We start from the raw sequence: 17,998 nt of genomic DNA, 5'->3' as shown, positions 1-17,998 counted from the left end.
GTGAGCTATCTTGGGCAAAATACATGACTGTTGAAATGAGAACATGATCCCTCAATACCTGCTGTTTCCCTGTCTTGTAGTTCTAGTAGGAAACCAAGTGGTTTTTGTTTTTTAATTAATAAACTGTATCTTATACATATACCTACTAATCTCCCTGTGACTGGTGCATAACAAGAGCCGTCCTCACTTACCTGACATTCTTGGAGTGTGTTTCTAGCACTGTTTTCAGTGTTTGACTAGGAGACAAGTTACTGGTTGTATATCAAGAAAGGAATGAGTATAGATAAATGATGACAAATACAGTGTCCCACATCACTAACTGATTACAACATGAAGTGCCAAAGGGATTGATGAGATATCAAAATTATTCCTACCATAAATCCTAACAAACACTGGAAAAAACATAAGATGATTCATCAGAGAATGAATGCGTTCATTACTTACTCTAGCTAATGTCAGATTAATTTTTCTTTTTTTTTCCTAACTTGTGGTAAGGCCAGGTCTGATTGTGGGGGATTGATTGACATATCAATCAGTTCAAGGAACAAATCAGTTTGAAATTTATTAAGTGCAACGTCAAATAAATTATTATTTAGATTAAAATTTCCCACAATGAGATGATTCTCACTGGTTTAGGAAGACTGAAGAAGGACCAACAGGGCAGCCCTGGATCCACAGTGGTGACTATCTTCTGCTTGACCTCTTCCCTCTCTCTCTCCTCCCACCTCTCTCTCTCCCTCTCCTCTTTTCTCTTTCTTTCTATCTCTCTGCCTCACATTTACCAGTAAATAAAATCTATATTGTTGACTTCCACATATGATCTTGTTTGCACCCTGATTCAGGCAGAGGCATCTCTCTCTAATAGGATCATAACCATCTGTAACTCAGTTTTGGTTAGACAGTTTTTCTGATCTTCTTTTTTTGCATTCATGTGTTGAAAAATACTTTAAAAAATTCCTATTTTGTTTGCACTACTCCATGAAAGTTCCATTCTTATTGCAACAGTGCCAAAGAAAATACAAAACTAAATGTTTGATTTTGATTCTGAGAAAACAATGGATAGATGAATAACATTACAAAATTCAATACATCAAATAAAATTATTATTAACATCGAAAATTTGGAACATTTTGTAAAAAATAAAATGTTTTTCATGACCTGTTATAAATTGTGTGAAATGATATCTAGGAAACTGTGGGTAGGAAACAGTCATAGCAGTGAAATAGTGACAGTAGTTCTTCAAAATAAAGAATAAGAAAAAATATTCTTGTCATAACAGAACCAGTATTACTGAGGTAAATGTTCGTAGAAACACTTAAGTAAAAGAAATAAAATCCTAACTAATTAAAACATGTGAAAAAAACCTATAAAATTGGAAACAGATGGTATGAAGGGAGAAGGAAATCAGAAGGAAGAAAAATTAAGAGATCAGTAAGGTTGAAAAAACATAAACACATACATTGGTCCTCATGTGTTCTTTCTTTTTCCATTTTATAAAGGTGACTGCCATTTTTAAGCCATCACAAATTCACAATTAACCAGGGCACAAATGTGTAGACAACAGGTTAAAAATAACTCACTTCTCCATACGATTCAGCCATATACACCTACAGTAGCAAAGTTAAAAGATGGATGTCTGAATGTAAGAAGGGAAGTGGGTGGTGAGAAAATAGAAAAGGAAGAGAGCTGATGCTGAGCAAGATCAGGATGCACGATTCTTGGTAAAAGTAGCATCAGTGGGAAAAGTGAAGTTTGCTGGAGGCAGATTTTAATAGTTTCTTGTGGAGCTAAAGAAATTGACAGATCGGCACATCTGAAGACTTACATGAGGAGCTATGTAGTCTGAGATGCTTTATATGTTCTAATATACACACAAATATTTTTGTTGTGAAGTATATTACTGCCTCAAATATTCTGTGCTGAAGTATTTCCAGCTTATTTGTCAGAGCTGTGTAATCATTTTGGCAAATAGCAGAGCTCAGTCTCTAATGATGACAGCAATCTGTCATCATTAGGATTTCACAGTGTGGAAGAATATACTTTACAATCTGTTTTTCTCTATTGCTACACATTCTCTATTTTACTCTAAAGAACTTTCTTTGGCACCATCCATTCACAGTTAAAAACTGTGTGCAAAAAAAAAAAAATGTTCCTGTTAAAAAGTTAATTACAGCACCTCAAAAGCAGACATAAAATAAAAAGAAAAACCCAAAACCTCTGTCCGTTCACATTCCTTCATTCCTTCATTCTTGGAATTAACAGTTTAAAACAGAAGATTTATTGAAAAACTAATAATGACTGTTTATGAAAACTATTAGGATATCCTAGCTGCAGCTGAAGCCATCTCATTGACAGCACTGTTACTCTGATATATATATATATATATATATATATATATGGATTTTCTCCTGTTTTGACTGTTTCTTCTGATCACGTACTTACAGATATTTACAGAATTACAAAAGCTAGAGGGAAAATAAATCACAGAAGAACTGTTTTAAGAGTACTGTGGTAAAAATTCTTCTGCAAGCTTTGTAAGAGAATAAATAAAAAGAAAATGTTAATGAAAATTATAATCTGATTTACTCTTTTCTAAGGTGTGGTATTTTCTGCATACAATTCTCTTTTTTTGTGTTTTTCTTTATATGAAATTATAAATTTGTCAGGGGAGACCTAATTGCAGTCTTCAGCATCCTCATGAGGGAAAGTAGGGGGACAGGCACTGATCTCTTCGCTCTCATGATCAGTGACAGGACTCAAGGCAATGGCCTGAAGTTGTGTCAGGGGAGGTTTAGGTTGGATATCAGGAAAAGGTTTTTCACTCACAGAGTGGCTGAGCACTGGGACAGGCTCCCTAGGGCAGTGGTCAAAGCACCAAGTCTGACAGTGTTCCAGAAGCATTTGGACAACTCTCAGGCACATGGTGTGATCTTTGGGGTGTCCTGTGCAGGCACAGGAGTCAGACTCAATGATCCTGATGAATCCCTTTCAACTCAGCATATTCTAGGATCCTATGGCTGTTCTTATTAATGCTATGTTTTATCACAGGTAGGTGTTGAACCTGAAATATGTAGTGACACTTATACTGATGGAAGGATTTTTCAGTCTTTGTTCTATTTTATTTTAATGTATAATACAAAATACTTGTCTCCATATTTGCAATGAAAATTCTGGAAATAGTGAGATGGATCTGTGTTTCTTTTAACTCTGTCATAACAAGCAGGAAGAACTACTTTACCACAGTACTTGTTAGTAAGCATGGGGAGAAACTAACCCAAAATGCAACATTGTGTTAATATAGATTTTAAGATTTTTAATACTCCCTAAGTAAGCAAGTTGGCAACCACAGGACTTCTTCTTCACAATTTTCCTCACAAGCTTACGGTGAAAATCTTAGACAATGGAATATTTTCCCATCAAAATACTTCCAAACAGTAGGCAAGACTTGAATTGAGCTTGAAAGTTTGAAATACATCTACAAGCATAACTTTAAATTTGCATACTTTTACAAAAGTTATGGTTTCAGTATTCTTAAAAGGTATTTTTTCTTTCAGAGGCAGGCTACAAATACTCTAGGGAGCAACTTTTCCACAAGAAATATGCATGTTGTTTAACATGATTAGGATTTTCCTGTAAAATGAGATATTTTGGGTTAATCAGCTCACTTCCTCATAAACCAAAACCTCAGGAAGAAATAAATTTTAACCCAAGTAAATGTTTCAACCACAGAACAGAAGTATGTTTTCTTGTTCTCTTTAAAGAGTGCTAAAAGATTAGTCCAGTGAATATAGCAATGAATGTAGGAAACTCATTTCCACTGATATTCTGAGTTAGACAACCAGGAAAACCATAATCTTTAACAATTCTCAAACCTTGCTTCAGAAAACATATAGGTAGACTAACTTGTCTATAGTTCATCTAAAATCATCTGCTTTTTGAAGCAAGGTGTTTACTATGTTCTCCTGGAAAACATAAAGACACTGTTTTTTGTTCAACTCTCTTCTTTATGTTCTTACTTAGTAAAGAACTAGCAACAAATACATCATTGATTCCATATTCCATAGCCAAGAAACCTTATTTAGTCAGCATGAAAGATCTTTTCCATTAAGGAAAAAAAAAGTATTTAATGAAAGAAAATTTGTTTGTCTTATCAGGTTTTCATTAATTAGTAGACTTCCAGGAGATGCAAGTTTATTTTCTCTGTGTCTGAAAACAACATCATTTATCTCCCAAAACACTGGTCTAACTATCTAGTTAGCTAGTTTACAGACTACTTTCCACAAATTAGTGAACTATTTGACTACTCATACTGAAAGTATAAAAAAAGTAGGTTAGGGTGCTTGTTAAGGGAGGAAAGTCCTGAGATTAGTCACTGTTATCAACATTAGTTATAAAATATGGAAATAGTCCAGGCAACACTTTTAGCATGGAGATAAGAAAAGCTTTCATCCAAAAAGACCCCTCCTGTAGTCTGAAAACTTATGTATGGAATAACTTATGGCAAGAAAAAGGAAGTGATTTTTCATCTCTTAATGTCATGAAAAGGACCTAAATTGCCGGTAAGTGGGAGATATGATGGCCAGCAATGATTGCAGGCATCTGTCTTCAGACTATATACTAATGATTCTGTTACTCTGAGAAAAACATGCAAATTCTTATTTCATGCAACATGTTCTCATCTGCCATATTAACTAGCCATATGTACATTTTTGTGTTTGAATCAAAGCACCTAGAGACTTAATTCTCTGGTTACAGCTAGTGTTTAATGTAGCCTCTAGGGGTGTGTGATTATGGGTGGGGTTGACCCTGGCTGCATGCCAGGTGCCCACCAAAGCTGCTCCATCACTCCCCTTCCCAGATGGACGTGGGAGAGAAAATATAATGAAAGGCTTGTGGGTTGAGGTAAGGACAGGGAGAGATCACTCACTGGTTACCATCACGAGCAAAACAAATTCAGCTTGGGGAAATTAGTTCAATTTATTAAGGATAAAATTGAGGTAGGATAACATTAAATAAAAACTAAATCTTGAACCTTCTCCACCACCCCTCCCTTCTTCCTAGGCTCAACTTCACTCCAAATTTGCCTACCTCTTCCCCTGCAGAGGCACAGGAAGATGAAGCTGCAGTCAGATCATTGCATATTGTTTCTGCCACTCTTGCCTCCCTGCTCTCCTCCCCTGCTCCAGCATTGGATTCCTCCCATGAGGTGCAGTCTTTCAGAAACATGCTGCTCCAGCATGACCCGCCCTGCAGGGTTACAAATCCTGCCAGCAAAACTGCTCCATTGTGGGCATCCCAGTGGGTCACAGCCTCCCTTGGGCATCCACCTACTCCTCTGTGCAGTCCTCCATGGCTTCGGGTGGATCTTTGCTCTGTGGTGAACCTATCTTGGGAGGTCAGGGGACAGCCTGCCCCACTATGGTCTTCACCATGGGCTGCAGGGCAGTCTCTTCTCCGACACCTGCAGCACCTCCTCCTCCTTCTTCATTGACCTTGGTGTCTGCAGGTCTGTTTCTCTCACATATTCACACTCCGCTCTCCAGCTGAAATAGTGCATTTTTTTTCCCTCTTAAGTTTGTTATACCAGAGGCACTACCTCCATCACTGATGGGCTTTGCCTAGACCAGATGTAGGTCTATCATGGAATTGTCTGGCATTGGCTCTGTTGGTCGTGGGATAAGATTCTGGCATTTTCGCAGAAAACACACCCCTGTAGCCACCCTCCACACACCACTACCAAAATCTTGACATGCAAACCAACACAAACTAACTATTCTATCCCAATCAGTTAAAAGAACAAAAACAAAAAAACCAAAACAAAAAACCCAAACAAACCCAAAACCAAGCAAACCTATAAAAAAAATAAAATTAATATATTTTAAAAATTGGTAAGATTAGAATTCTTAGGGATTGCAAGCTTGTCAGCATGCATTCAGTTATATTATCTTCAAAATCAGAAGTTCTGAGATTTATTGATGGAATGTCTCCTTTACCAGTTGTGATTGGGCCTAGGAATGAGCAAAATGTCAGACTGGACAACCCCCAGAACAATATGGAACACAACCACAAGAATCTAAAACCAGATAGTCAGGTTGTTAAGTTTAAACATGTCTTAATTCAGTACTTCTCTTTGGACTGCAGTATTATATTTAGTTGTTGAAGTTCCAATAACAGCCTGGTACCAGCAGTAGCTGGGAGTCCAGTAGTCCCATCAGAGAGGACAGCCAGGAAAGTGCCTAGAATTGACCAGAGGGACTGCATTGAAATAACTATGAATGACTCCTGATGCAAAAGATTACACAAGTATTTGTAGCCTATTTATACTAGATACCATTCACATAATAGAAACCCAAGCAGCATCATAGGGTGCTCAGAAAATGGGATTTAAATGAGTGACAAATGCTCTCAAAGTCAGATGGGGCCAGGGAGGACTTGAGAGCATGAGTAATTAAGTGAGTAGCTACAGGTGGTTGCCACTGAGAATTAATTTCCCTCTTCATTAAGCTCCTTATACACAGAGCCAAGGGAACTAAGATGGCATGATCCTCAATGAAGCAGGAAATTGAGTAATCCTAGTCAGTCTTCTTCTAAATAAACCCTTCTATTGGGAACTGGCTGCATAAGTAAAGTGACTAGTTCACTTTCCTCGTGCCTCAGCCTTTTCCTGCTTAATACCTTTAAGACTAGAGGCCAATATCTTGTAAACAAAATCTTTAAAAAGTAAAGAGGATTAGGATAATATAGCATCAATGAAAGAGATGTCAAAACCCCCCACAAAACGGCTCAATTAAAAAGTGTTCAGGTTAGGGTCACAGATATCCTACTTTTCAAGGTAATATTTAAGGGCACTATCAGAAAGACATTCTGGCAATAATACTCTTATAAGAGGACAGTTCTCTACTGGGGAAAGTATCTCTCATAAAGAAAAGCTTTCAAGAAAGAGATGGAATTTATGGTGGGTACTAGTTTAGTCTGCTATTACACTGCTACAGTACTAGCATGTTACAGTGTTCCTTTATGTCTGGCAAACCTGGTATTGCTTAGTTGTTAACAGAAAGTTTTCTTGAAAGTTTATAAATATTTTAAAAAAGACAAGATGTTCAGCTAATAACACAGCTGAAGGCTATCAAAATAAAAGTTGCCCTTTCAAAAAAGAGAATCAAAACCAGTGATTCTGGGTGCTGAGAAAATCTGCTAATCACAGAGTAATTTACAGTAAAAGATGCAGAAGTGCACTATTTAAAAAAAAAAACCAACAAACTTTTATGAATTGTCAGTTGCTGATTGTCCTCAGTTCACTCAACTCCCCAGAGAGCTAAGAAAATTCCTCAAAGTGTGAAAGAATTAGGTGCCAAAGATTTGTGTTCTCTCTGACAATCTGAACTTCAGTTGATATTACTACTGATTTCAGTATCTCAGAGACATGGCAGGGACTTTTGGAGCACTGGGGATGGGTCAGCATAGATCTGCAGTGAAACATACTTAACCATCTGGCCTACCTTCTGGAAATCTCTTCCCTGGCCTGGGCTGAATAAATATCTTCATTTATAATAATTTCCATAATGACTTAGAATGTCGACAGTGAATACTCATTATTTTCCCTCTATATGACCCAGCAAACACAACCCCCTAAAAGCATATACAGTTCATCTTTTCTATTTTAATTTTTCTCCTAAATAATGTCCCTGTAATTGGCAGCAATCACTTCTGGATTTAATTATTTAATATTTTTAGAGTGTTAACTACCCACTCTGGTCAACATGCTCCAGATTTTTAAAAAAAATACATATCAGAGCTTCAATACAAGTTATAAATAAAGTCCAAATATGTAAACCAAAAAAGTTCCCATTTGTCACACTGTTGACACAACTTCAGCTGCAGACCTAAATAAAAATATTTTTTAGAATTCTGTAATATGTACACCTCCTCAAAAAAACCCACAATACCACCAAACAAAAGCAATGAAGAATCCTGAATTTTACAATCCCTATTTATTTTCTTCTCAATGGATTGTCATTAGGTTGTGAAGAAAAAAATCTATCACTTTTTTGGCTTAGTTTTTGCAAGGTAAATGATAAACTCCTGTCAATATACTAAGCTTAGCCCTCTAGCTGAAGAAAACACATGTCTGTGTTTTGGTTTAGTAATAGTAGTCTCAAATTCAGTGCTCCCACCTAATCCATGTGCTGCTTGCTCACTCCCTCCTCTCCCTCTGTCCCTCTCCCTAGAGAGGAGAATTGGAGACACAAAAGGCAAAGCTCACAGGGTGAGATAGAACAATTTACTGGAAAGAGGAATGAGATAAGGAAACAAACAGTAACAGCAACAATACTAATGACACAGGGTACAAGAAAGAGGCAAATGATTCACACAGAAACAACAATACCCAAGTGCTCCCTCTGCTACCCTCCAATAAATGGGAAGAGACTCCCTTCCCCCTGCTTGGGCAATGTGAGGTGGTTTGCCAACTACTGCAAAAATTAACCCTCTTCTGGCCAGAACCAGGATACTTTAAAAAGAATTTCACAGGTGGGGTTTCCTGAAGTCAAAAGAGAAAAAAATTGCTTATATCATATGTTTCTGTGCAAGATTTTAAAACATGTTTTGTAACACTTCATATTTAAGAAATTGAAATGCTATTATTGACTGAACTCACTGATACCCTTTATTTATTGTACTTCTACAGCAAAATTAACAGTACGAATAAGAAATAGTATTCTAATGTTAAATATTAACAAAAGCAACAATAGTGTGAAGTGTCTTCCAAATAACTTCTTACCTCATAGATATTTGAATGTTGGTCACATGTTACCAAAACAGGTAAAATAAAACTCCTTAACATCAGTGTAGCATTAAGAAGCAGGCATTCTCATTCGGTGCTGGAAGCATGGGGAATATTTTCAAGCCTATCGTGCATATCAAGTATTGAAAAGTTCATGTTTATGTACTATATCTTATATAGATATTCATTGGTTTTCCTGAAAAACACATACAGATGATAATCATTTCCCCAAAATCATTAACATATTTTCCCTACCACTGACGCATGCAACCCCTCTCCTGGGTGTTCCTCTGGTGGTCCTTGGTTGTCAACCCCAAAGTTATACCTGACAGCTTGATGAACTCAGTGTTACTTCCCAAATGTGGAAGTGAGTTGACATTACTAGACTGGTTCATTATTTTGCACCCTCTTCTTGGTCAACATTTAACATAATTTTGCAGAATAAGCACTGTGAGGTTCCACAGGCTCATGGTTTCTCAGAATAAGCATTGTATTTTTCCACCAGCTGAGCAAAATAGTTCCTCTGGCAACAACAGAGGTTGTTTTCCTTGGCAAAGAAGAGATTCTGGGAACTGATAGGAGGTAGTTGTTGCAAATGCCCTAACTTCATGATGAAGATTATAGTATTATGATTGTCACCTAACACAGTAGTCACCACTTCTTGCCTAGACATAAAGCACACATGAAACAGAAAAATTAGAAAAACCTCTGTACTCAATATAATTCAATTCAAATTCCAATAACTATTTTTTGATTTTTTAAAAAAATTATTTTCAGTTTTAGGAAATTGTTTTTCTTTGCTCCATTATATAATTATATGATAATATAATTCAGAAAGCTAACTACAATTTGTAGAACAAAGAGAAATCCTGTAGGAAAGCCCCAGCAGCAGTAAAAGTTAAATTTAGGTCATACGATTTTGATTTTTTAATTTCTGCCTATGACTTTAGTAACATCAAGATGCACATCTAGATACACACAAACAAACATATATACATAGATATAGGCATGTATATGTATACATATATTTTTGTTTCTACATTTTGAAAGGAAAGGCAATGATATTTATTCTTTCATGAATGGAGATTGATTCCCTGTCTAATTTAAAGAAGGCCTTGCTAATAACAATAGTTCTGTTAGTTTTTTCCACTAAAATAACATAAAAATTTGAAGAACATGATGAGTTGCAAAAATAACATTTAAATAGCCATTAATATTAAACAATGAAGTTATACAAGTTTGGTTTTTTTTTTTTTAAAGACAGTCAATCAACACAACCCACAAACAAGGAGAGGAAGGGAAGGGGAAAAAGCAGCTAGAACAGATATTAAGAAAAGAAGGAAGAAAAGAGAGAAAACCCTGGACAGCTAACCACTGTTCTGAAACTAAAGGTTAAAAGTAAATCTAATATACACAAATTCTGTCTGGTTTCACTCTCATAGTTGTTAAATTCTCATAGATGTCACAGGGGTGAACACTTTACATTCCATAATCTAGAGCTTCTAAAAGGCACTGGAGGTGTATTTGGTAGGCTACTTGCTAGGCAGAAAATTTAAATTCAGAAAGTTTCTTTAAAATTTCCACCAAATATGCAAAACTGGAGAAAAAAAAGCTTTATGAAAGAACTCTCACAGATTTTCTAATCTAAGTCACTTCTTAATCTAAGTCACTTCTAAGTACCTTCTACTCATTTAATGTTATAAGCCAGAGAATCTTTGTCATGAATAACAACAACTCTTTGCCAAACCTTTTAGGTAATTGAGTTTTTGACTAATTCCACTGACTAAAATTTCTCTTAGTATCTCAGCCAAGTGTAGCCTTTTCAGCTTTGTTCCTGTTGTGCCTTTTTTCCTTTGATGTTTCTCATCACAAATTTGTATAGATGGGTATATTTTACCTTAATAGCATTAGATTATGCTTTTTTGCTAGGATTTATAAAAACAAAAATTATAATATATAATGAGAAAAGTTTTTAGGTAAGCAATCAATTAGAGAGTCACTGTTCTTTGTATATTTTATACCATACAGGGAATCTATCATATTGTCCCATGCAATCACAGTGTCAGCCAATACTCATGTATTAGTTATTTGATATTGTGGCACATTGATATGCAAGAAAGTGAAACAATATAGCAGCTTTTACAGAGTGATTAGCAAATACTAACTCTGAAAGCTGAAACACTAAATTACCATATTTCTGAATGTAATCTTTATAGTATTTTAAGTGGATATTCTAGCAACAAAAAACATGCTTAGCGGTTATAACAAAACTAAATTTGTCTTAATATGAAGTATCTGAAAGATAACATTATGAAGGTATACACAGCTGTTTTTCAAGCAAAAATGTGTCGATTTAAAAAGTTAGTTCTGAACAAAATTAAGAAATAAAATTGTCATAAGATGAATAATGCACATAATATTACAGTACTTAAAGCTCAGCAGAATTTACTCTTCAAATTTTGCAGTCTATTATCTTTTCATTAAAACTTAAATGGGATGTTTTAGTAGCAAAATAAGAGTAGATTGCCAAATAAGATCAAAGATTATAGCAAACATAATATTTCTATGTGCTTTAATCTTGAAAATCTATTTCAAAATTTAAGTTAAATATTTTCATTGTTCAAAAAATGGCAATGACATTCTTAATTTTATTAAAAGTAGGGTTTTTTTAATTTTGGGAGAGAGATGATACTGGACAGTTTAATTTTTCAGAAAAAATGCTGTTTATTTTGTTGACTATTAGTCTCAAAAATATGTAAAACATTTTTCCTTCCTGTTCACATGCAGAAACTGTAAATTTTTACCAGGAATTTTATTATCTTGTAGGGTAAGTTTTAGACTGGACTTCCAGACTCTAAGTGCCTCAATACAAATCATATGTTATTATTATTTTTCAACAAATGTCCTCTCTTTATACGGTAATTTCAAAATAAACAGTTTATGTTATGCAGGTGATTCAAATCAGGTTGACAAATAGAGTTTTATTTTAACTGTACGAACAAGACATTCCCATATTTTTGATCTCTCCTTAATGGAAACCTGCATGTCTGACTAAACAAATTGAAATCAATGGAAACATTTTTAGCTATTTCAATTTATACTAAAACCAGTATTTTGAATACACTAAATTATCTGGCATAGAATATTAGCAATGGAAATAGGAAAAAACCCCTATATACTTGAGCATATTAAAATGTGGAGAAAAGGTATTTGTGCCTTCAAGAGTGACTAAAAACTCTGTCTCACTGATCAATATCCAAAGGGCTTTCTTTCTCTTCTGATAGTAGTTACTGATGTTAGGTTTGATACATTTGATACTAGAGTTTGTTTGAAAGCAGGATCCTGGATGACCTGTAAGCAGTACAGATATTTTTAAGCACAGGTTTTATTTAGATTACATTGCAAGTAGCTCACATGACATTATACTTCATCACTGGTGTAGGTAAGCTAAGAATTGCTTTTTATGTAAGTACTTTATCCAGGAATCCAAAGTTGCTGTGATAATTTGTTTATTTTTCTTTCTCAAATTTTTAAAATATATTCACTAACAAAAATGATCCTTTGGATGTAAAGAATATTAGGTCTGTACTTTAGTCATTCTGACATCTATTTAATATGCAGGCTAACAGTACTTGAATTCATGTGTTCTGGAATATTATGGTATCTCATTAGAATGACCAGCTAACTCACTTAGACATCACTTTCTCCCCAAAAACTGGTTTGAATAGTAAAAAACCAGTTTAAATGCATATATCAAATGATTAAGGATAACTCCAGAGGAAGTAAGAAGTACTGGTTAGATGATATCTACTGGCACTAACGTAGGAGGATGCAGTTTCATATGATATCTTTGACTATTCAAAAACTGAAATAAATTCAATTTTCTTTGATTCTGGAATTTTTTGCTGCTAATCTGTATAATAAAATATTCCAGTTTTAGACAAGCACCCTCACACATCTTTCTGGCTTGCAGCAACTAACTTCTCAACTGTCTTACGGCATACAAAACTAATGCTCTTATTCAAGATCATATTCGTGGTTTCATAATTCTCTTCAAGACACTTCCAGAATAAAAATGAATGTAACCTAGGAGTCTCTCATTTTTACTCAAACCCACAGAAACCCATATGTGTTTTAATAACAGCAAACTTGAGCAGAGCATTAAAGAAAGAAAGAATAAAGTATTTTAAATAAAATGTAAAGTTCTGGTCATACTGACCTTCAAGAATTTGAATTTAGTTACATAGCCAGGGTGACACATTCACAGTATTATGGAACAGTCAGCAGCAAACTAATCTTATTTGTGTAGTTTAAAATATGAACAAACTGGCACAATCACAACTAAACTGACATGATTGATTGCCACATGGTTTAGAAGTTGGGTACATCCCAAGTTATGCTTAATCTATCTAATGCCATCCCAGTTTATGGGGTTTGAGGAAGATAAACAGGATTCTTTTTTTTTTATTTTCTTTTTTTACTTAAGAAAGCAGAAAGACACTCAACAGAGACATATAGGTAGAAACCCAAATGTTTGAAAAGGATGAAGAAATGTTGCAGATCTAGAAAAGGGAGGCCTTGCTGAAATTAATCAGTGATATGAACTAGGGCAAAAGAAACAAGAAGATGTTCCTATATGTTACAGGTAATTTATTATGAGACATATGTCTACCTAGCTTAAATAAAGCAAAATATCAGACCTTGTCCTCTGCTAGGCTGTTGACTTCATTTAAATTTATGAATTTAAAAGCAAAAAAAATCAACAAAATTAAAAATGAAAACACTTAAAAACCTTGTTTGCAGTTTTGGTGGGAAAGGAATATTGTTTCTGATCTATCATCATTCATATTTCTGGCCAATCATGAAGATTTGAAAGCTCCTACACAGTCTCAAATAAAAACACCTCACAATTCCCTACTAAATGCTCATCTAAGTGCAATGCAGAAAACATCACAAATGAAATTTGGAACTTTTTTCCTACCTTTCAGGTCAAAGTGGTTAGGGAAGTTTTGTATATTTACTCTTTTGTTAATTGCCTAAATACAGAATTTCATCATAATGTTGAGATTTTTAATTCTGCGCATGCTTATAGCCATGCAATATCTGACAATCCACCACAGATATTTTCTTAATCTTTGTAGCTGAACTCTGGGGCTTGAGAGGAATGTCTAGCTGTCCATTCCTTTAAAGATCCTTCAGAGGCTATGAGTAACTTGGCAGTCTAGAATCACAAGTAATACTTTTATATCCAGACAATATCTGATTAACTGATCATTCTTTGCTAGTGAAGCAGAAGTCTTAAACCTTTATATATTATGATACAGATCTCTTAGACATCATACAAAATGTCTTATGAAACAATTTTCACTTACTTCTTGTAGCAATCTTTTCCTAGCTAATTCAGAAAATTCAGGTAAATAATGTAAGGAAATATCATCATCCTTTTATCAAACTGGTAAGAAATCCAGTTAAAAGTAGCATAGTAAAAACTAAAGACAATTAACTTTAGGATATATATATAGATATATATATATATATATATATATATATATATAACTTTAGGTGACAATAGCTTATCTTGTGCATCTATAAAACACTCTTGTGGACTATGCATCTTAATTGTCAAGAATTCTGGAGTATGTAAAATTAGAGTATTTTTTCTGATGTATCTAAGCATCTACAGATCATTTGAATCTGTTAGTGGTTGGAGGATCATAATTTCCATTGCTAATTCTTTGGCATGGCATTTGAAGGAACAGAAGGGAAATTACCAGCTTATGAGGGAAAATCAGAAATATATAAACGGAAAAATAAACCCCAATATTTTGACAAAAAGAAAGACATTTCAGAAGAATTGATCAATTTGCACATTAACGGTTTCTCTTATTGTTTCTTCGATATGCAAAAAAAGTTAACATTCTTTTATCCATTAAATTATGCAAATGACATAGTAATATTGTATTTTGAAGTCCAACATCTGAATGTAAAAATATGATAAGACAGATGTGAATAAAAGCTGTTTGAAAAGTTCTGATAAATGCTTTATATTAATTTAGTTGCATGCTGTAAGTGGTATGAAGGAAAAAAAAGAAAATTAAACTGTTAATAGTAATAAATAAGAGTACTTACATCAGATTATGTTGTGACTAAATATACCATAAATCTGTTGCTTACATTGATTGAGCCATGAATGTCTGTTATCATAAATGAGCCCATAAAAAATACTTCACACATTAAGAGTAAATTACTCACTGATTAAACAGTTGCTACACTTTAGGCACCATTTCGTTCACTTAATTCAAACATTTCACAAATACAAATCTGCCATCAGTTTTAGAAGACAAAATGACTTCTTACATTGAGTTATCTGTGCAAAGAATTTGCCGTAGCATATAATTCAGCTTGGATCCCATTGATAAATATGCATAAGTAGGAATACTGGGCTTTCTCCTATCAAAACACAACTCTTTGTGCTTACAGAAGGCATAGTATTTAATTAAAAATACATGGTAGTCTCTGAAAATGAAACAAATAGTTTAAGAACAATTCTTCTGCTTAATCTTTTTAATGGGATTCAGCAAAAACTCAGCAGTCAGTGATACCTGAACACAGAATCACAGAACATTTTGGGTTGGAAAGGACTTCTTGAAGGCCATTTAGTCAAAGTTCATGCTCAGGGAGAATTAAATAAGGGTGGTAAATGGTGGTCAATGCTTTCTCCAGTCAAGGTCTGAATACCTCAAGGATGGAGACTTTCATACCTTCACCCCTTTTTGAAATTCTCTTTTATTATTTGACCAGTCTTGATATCAAGCCCCTCAAGATTTACGCCCTTCAAGATTTGAATCAAACTTCGCAATTTTTTTTAGTTGTTAATAAGTAGCTGTAGCTGGACAGTTATGATTAAGCAATTATATTGTGAATGTTTTGTGCTTGACTAATCTTTTTTTTTTTTTTAAGGAAAAGAGAAGACAATCCCAAGATGAATGGGCTGTCTGGACAATAGTCACCAGGAGTGAAGTCAGAAGAACTGAGCAGTACCTGGTGGAAAAGTAATTACTACAGTGGGCAATAGTGACCACTGACTCATTGACCACCTACTCAAAATTGACCTTGGACTCAGATGGAGGGAAGGACTGCACCTGTGGACTAATCAGCATGAGAAACAAGATATACAACTAGCAAATAGGTCCATAGTTCCATTTATAGAAAGAAACTTAATTTGTTCTGTAAATGAGTTTCATAGATCTCCTTCTGAATCCATATGTCCACATATGACAAATTATAGACAGTGTAGTTATTGAGTATTTTAATTTTAAATTCTGAAATTTCCACCATGCTTTTCTTAAAATACATCAAGCAGAACTATATCATAGTACATCATCAACACAAATGTTTTTGAAATGTTGTTTGGTTTGTTGAAAAATTACTATATTTGACGAATCATGCATAAACATTTTATCTCAGAAAACTTACCAAAATAAGACATGGAAAGTCTTGTCAAGGTTTTTAAAAAAGAAGTCAGAAAATTTTATTACACTATGAAAAGGAATTTGCCAATGGTTCTAAAACTGTCTGTCTTGCTATCATACAGCTATCAATTACTAAACTCACTAGAAGCCAACATAATATATTTTGAAATTTATCATTTGCTGCTTTTATACCAAGCTATAAGTAAAGTGGTAAGAAACATATTTGTGACATTAGCTATATAAGTACTTTGTAAATTTTAATCTAGTTTTAATCCATGGGGCTAACAGTGCAGACAAAATTAAGGAATGAGTTCAGAAAAAAAATATAAATATGAACAATTTCAATATTTTCTGTTTGAATTTCATTGAATCCTTTTATTAGTCCTTAATTTCTAGAATCTTTGCTGAAAATAGAGAAGCCACTAGTTAACTGAGGAACAGCAAGGAAAGGAAAGGCAAAGCAAAAGAATAATTTCCTCGTAGGCCTATGAATTACCACAATATCACACTAAGAAATCATGCCATTGCAACTACCCATTTCCTAGCACTGGAAAATAAGGAAATATTTTAATGAATGTCATGTTCAGTGGAAGTAAGAAAATAATTATTCTTTGACTTCTTCTGGTTAAAAACTAAGCAATATAAAGATAATTGTTTTAAAAGTTTTGCTGAAAATCCTAGATGATGTGAGTAAAGATATAGGAAGATCTGAAATGATCTTTTTTTACTGTAGTCCTGTCAGAGACTGAATATGGCTTAAACATCTTCATGAAGAACCTTGGCCTATTATAGCCAAAATGTATTACACAAGCTGCAGAGAAGACCACTGAACCCTGAATAGGCCTTCTGACTGAGGCCCTGAACTACTCTTGATGGAGGTAAAATAGTGACTGAGGTCTGGGCTGGGGGTAGGAGAATACATTCACAGGAGAATTAAGCTTAGCACCTTTGGGGTGGAGACCACAGCCCCAGGGCTATTCAGCTGCCAGCCTCACACAGACCCTCACACCAAGGGGTGGGGGGAGGAAAGGTTTTGGGTGTGTAGTGAAAAAGCCTCTGGTCAGAGGCAGTTAACAGCCACCCTCTGCTGTGCAGAGGAGCCCAGCTGAGGGGCCCTTCACCCGGCGAAAGCCGCATCGACGTGAAGGACAGCAAAGCCATGGCCCATCCAAGGCCTCCCCAAAGGGGTCCCCAGACCCTGCACCAGAGCACTGCAGCATGATGCAACAGGTCCACAGTGTTGCAAAGGTCAGGGTCAAACTGGCCCCCTGCAAGGGAGGTAAGTGGGCGTTCCCACCAGACCAAAACATATATTAATCCACTGGATTCTACAATTTTCGGCGTTGCGTGGCGTGGTGAGGCGACAGGAGACCCTCACCACCAAGAAGACGAGATGGAGGGGAGAAACGAGACATCATTGGGACCCTCTGGAGGGTGATATGCTTCTACCTAACCCCTGCCATTCTCTCCCTGTTCCCCCACCCCCTATACCCACTCCTTTCCCTTTCCTTCCCCTTCCCCTTTCCCTTTCCCTTTCCCTTTTCCTCTCCCTTTCCCATAAAATATATCAATTTTTTGGCACCAACATCTAACCTGGTTTGGTTTTAATCACGTTTTTTTGGGTATATTTCGAACCTTTCTGGGTCCTATCCTTTTTATTCACAGAGGCTTAGTTTCCTTTGTCTTCTGTGTTAAACAGGTTCATTACAACCTCATATTAAATTTTGGTCCTCTACACTGTCAC

General features: G+C 35.2%; 1 long non-coding RNA gene across 1 annotated transcript; it reads left to right on the top strand.

Moving 5' to 3' along the window:
- The first annotated feature begins 2,763 nt into the window (after window positions 1–2,763).
- LOC121676733 lies at window positions 2,764–16,599 on the top strand. Its single transcript, XR_006020568.1, has 3 exons — window positions 2,764–2,774; window positions 3,942–3,945; window positions 15,743–16,599. It is a non-coding gene; the product is annotated as an uncharacterized LOC121676733 (long non-coding RNA).
- The last annotated feature ends 1,399 nt before the right edge of the window (window positions 16,600–17,998 follow it).

This window comes from Corvus kubaryi, unplaced genomic scaffold, assembly GCF_017639235.1.
Source record: "Corvus kubaryi isolate FWS band 111438036 unplaced genomic scaffold, C.kubaryi_AGA036_p1.0 split1-131, whole genome shotgun sequence".
NCBI classification, from domain to species: Eukaryota; Metazoa; Chordata; class Aves; order Passeriformes; family Corvidae; genus Corvus; species Corvus kubaryi.
This window is presented reverse-complemented; position numbering and strand designations above follow the sequence as displayed.